This window comes from Gossypium hirsutum, chromosome A07, assembly GCF_007990345.1.
Source record: "Gossypium hirsutum isolate 1008001.06 chromosome A07, Gossypium_hirsutum_v2.1, whole genome shotgun sequence".
NCBI lineage: Eukaryota > Viridiplantae > Streptophyta > Magnoliopsida > Malvales > Malvaceae > Gossypium > Gossypium hirsutum.
In genome coordinates, this window is record NC_053430.1 from 43,974,082 (window position 1) to 43,977,622 (window position 3,541).

The 3,541-nt window shown below is 32.5% G+C and overlaps 1 non-coding gene across 1 annotated transcript; it reads right to left on the bottom strand.

Annotated features, from left to right (window-relative positions):
- Nucleotides 1–3,175: 3,175 nt before the first annotated feature.
- Nucleotides 3,176–3,282, bottom strand: LOC121204072 (small nucleolar RNA R71). Its single transcript, XR_005899000.1, has one exon. It is a non-coding gene; the product is annotated as a small nucleolar RNA R71 (small nucleolar RNA).
- Between the last annotated feature and the right edge of the window lie 259 nt (nucleotides 3,283–3,541).

Below are 3,541 nucleotides of genomic sequence, written 5' to 3' on the forward strand. Positions count from 1 at the left end.
AATCCGTACTAAAATTAGTGATATGATCATTCTGAATTTGTTCTTATTAAGCTAATAAATTCGAATATTCTCTTCACATCTCACAATTTATCTGAAGAATTAATGATATAACTCTCAACTTTGTAATAATTGACCCAACATGATTTAAGGTCATCTGAATGAAGAATTACTATAAACAATGAATTCTTTACTAGATTTAGGCTAAATTAGTACAAGAGCTTCTGTCAATAAAGTTTTCAACTTATTAACACTATGTTGTAACTTATCTAATCAAACAGCTTAAACATTCCTAAAATAGCTTCTTCATCAGCAATACAATTATCAAGAAATTCTTGTTAATTTGTTTCTTGAGATATGGCTGAAAAACCCGATTCATCATATCCATAAATGTCACAAGAGTATTAAACAATCTGAAAGGCATTACTAAAAACTCGTAGTGTTCATAATTAGTTCTGGATATTATCTCCGATACATCCATGTCTTAATCTCACAGTCGATAATAACCAGATTAGCTATCTATCCTCGAGATCACTGTATCACTTTTCAGCTAATCGAATAAATTATCAATACGAGGCAAAGAATATTTACTCATTATCGTGACTTATTCAACTATTGATAATCTATATACAATCTCATCAACTCTTCTTTCTTTTTCACAAATAGAACATGTGTGCCTCAAGGTGATACACTCAGTCGAATTAAAGCTCTACCAATTAATTCTTGCAACTAAGCTTTTAATTCTTTTAATTCAGTTGAAGGCATTCTATACAAAGCGACAACAATCCCAGAAGTCTTGGACACTAATTCTATAACAAGCTCGACTTCTCATTCTGGTAGTAAACTCAACAATTTCTTTGGATAAACATCTGTAAACTTTCAAACTATCAGTAATTGATCAACTTTCATTTCAAATACTCTAGAACTCAAAAATTAGGAACTAAAAATAAACTATAGAATTTCAAATTAGTTTCTGTGCGGATATCACCGAAATCATATTTAAAATACAATTAAGCTTAGAAGATTCAATAAAAATCAATACCTTGTTCTGACATCTCAAATCAATTTGTTCTAACTTTAATGCACTACTACATCATGAACAATCAGCTAATCCATTCCTAAGATAGCCTTAAAATTATAGACTAAATTAAAATATTATTATTTTGAAAAAAAATAAAATACTCAAAAATAATATTGGCCTTGATAAACCATAAAAGTAACATGTTTTAAACCCATGCTTGGCATGTTTTTGGATGATTTATTATATAATTGAGTGAATTTGATGCTCCTAATCCTTTAATTTCATGTTTCTATACTTGGAGAGCATAGGGGAGCAAAAAGAGTAAAAAAGGGGGTCAAAATTGGACAAAATGAGCTATTTTTAGGAACCACATGGCCTGGGCATTCCTACACGAACTGAGCAATACCCGTGTGAGCCACAAGGGCTGGCCACACGGCCATGTGATAGCCTATGTCGATTTCGAACCCTATTTCCCTAACACGCAAAAAAGCCAATTTTTAAGGTTTTTGAGCATTCTAAAGTTTATAAATACATACTAGAAGAAGACTTAAGGGAGCACGCAGAGTAGAACACAAAAATTACTCAAAGGACGCCATCAGAATCAACTTAGAAGCAAGATCTCCTTTAGGATTGAATATCTCCAGTCAACTTCTCTAGAAGTTTTTGGGTTTCTTTATTTTTTTTGTTTTCTTAATTTTGAGATGTTTTCCTCCCAAAGTATGAACTAAATTCCCTAGATACCTAGGGAAGATGAAACCTATGATGGATCTTGTTATTTAATTTTGAATTACATGATAAATACTTGATTTCTTGATCTCAATTATGTGTGCTTATTCCATGTTTTAAAGTTTTCAGGATTTTAATTCTTGATTGATGTGCTTATTTCAGTGGAGCAAAAGTCCCTACTTAAGAGTAGATCTGGCATAATTCAGTGGAGTTGCATGCAATCCTAGAAATAGAACGACATAAGTCCACCGAATTAGAGTCAAATCTAATACAAGAATCCATAGATCGAGTTAATGCGACAATAGGGGTTTTAATTAGAAAGAGATTTCAATTAATCAACCTAAAGTCAGTTATTTTTACTCTTGAAAGAGATTAATATAATTTAGGGATTTCTACGAATCAGGCAAGTGAATAAATCGTTTAATTTAGATTCAGAATAATAAGTGAAGTCTAGATGAATTCTTTCCTGGGTATTGTCTCTTTCATTGGTTCATTCGAATATTTTCTTACTTAATTCTCTATTGTGTCTTAATAATTAATTTAGATAATTTTAGATTAAAAACAATTCCTTCAATTTATCAGCTAGATAATAAAAAGATAGTAATTACTAGTACTTTTAGTTCTTGTGGGTATGATATTCCCGACTCACCATAACTATACTGCTATTCGATAGGTGCGCTTGCCTTTGTCGTGATTTTAGTTAGTTAAGTGAATCATCATCAAGTTTTTGGAGCCGTTTCCAGGGACTAAAATATTAGGAACACTAGATTTTTATTAATTTAGCCATTTTTACTTTTATTGCATTTTAGTTTTTATTTTTGTTTTCTAAATTCTTGTTTTGTTTATTTCTGGTAGGTTCCTTTAGTATATGACTAGAATAGACCCGTCCGAACCTATAGTATTTGACAATGAGATTGAAAACACAGCTCGTAGAAATCGTAGAGAAGTAAGGCAGAGTCAACAGAGTATAGTGGAAGAGCAAGAAGATCTTATTAATATCACTGAGGAGATGGTTGAAAATCAGAATAATCAGCTACCTCCTATGGTTGCCGAAAATCCTATTTCTCGTACTATGTATGACTATGCCAAGCCTAATTTAACTAGGGCTGAATCGAGTATTGAGAGACCTGCTATTGTTGCAAATAACTTCGAATTGAAGCCGAGCACTATTCAGATGATCCAACAATTTGTTCAGTTCGATGGTTTGCAAGATGAAAATCCAAATACTCATTTGGCCAACTTTTTGGAATTTACGATACTTTTAAGATAAATGATGTTTCTGACGATGCCATTTGATTACGATTGTTTTCCTTCTCATTGAGAAATAAGGCTAAATAGTGGTTGAACTCTCTACTACGAGGTTCTATCACCACATGGGAGCAAATGACTGAAAAGTTCTTATTAAAGTATTTTCTGCCTGCTAAGACAACTAAGTTGAGGAATGATATCTCTTCCTTTGTGCAAATGGATTTAAAAACTCTATATGATGCATGGGAGAGGTATAAGGACTTATTGAGAAGGTACCCTCACCATGAGTTACCTTTATGGCTACAGGTTCAAACTTTCTACAATGGTTTGAACCCCTCAACTAGGTAATTGATCGATGCAGCCTTCGGTGGGACTCTGAATAATAAAACTCCTGAAGTAGCTTATGAGGTTATAGAAGAGATGTCACTGAATAATTATCAGTGGCAAGTCATGAGAATGAAGCCGATGAAAGTAGCCGGTGTTTTTAACATAGATATCGTCACCATGTTGTCAAATCAGGTACAACTTTTGAATAAAAAGATTAATGGT